The sequence below is a fragment of the Corvus brachyrhynchos genome, unplaced genomic scaffold, assembly GCF_000691975.1.
Source record: "Corvus brachyrhynchos isolate BGI_N302 unplaced genomic scaffold, ASM69197v1 scaffold56, whole genome shotgun sequence".
NCBI classification, from domain to species: Eukaryota; Metazoa; Chordata; class Aves; order Passeriformes; family Corvidae; genus Corvus; species Corvus brachyrhynchos.
This window is the reverse complement of record NW_008238664.1, coordinates 6,161,979-6,162,437: the sequence shown is the minus strand read 5'-3', so window position 1 is coordinate 6,162,437 and position 459 is coordinate 6,161,979.

The following is a 459-nucleotide window of genomic DNA, read 5'->3' as shown; positions in this document are numbered from 1 at the left end:
CCGAGAAACGTCGTTTTAAATGGGGTTTTCAGGAGCTGCTTCGTGTCGCCAAAAATATACATAAAATAGGCGTCACACGCAGGCGCTTCATTTTGCTGCACTTCGGTGGAAAACAGGGGTTTTCTCACAGATCTCAGCTGTGCCAGCGATGCAGTAAAGTTTTAGGATGACACGGAAAACGGGAAATTTAAGCAGTTAGAGCTGTTTCGATGCAGGATGGCTTAGAGGCTCGGCCTCCCACAGGCACTAGTGGCGGCACAGCTTCAGCCATCGTTCAGCACCTACTTTAAGGGAGCCACGAGGGAACGCGAGGGAAACGTGGGCAGTGTGGCTTGCCCCGCGAGTCTGCGGCAGGAGCAGGGGGACACGGTCATCACTTTCCCCGACCCCGTCCCAGGCCGGCCACCAGTGGGAGGGTGGGCTCGGCGGCTCGGACCCCCACATCCCCACCGCCTTCCT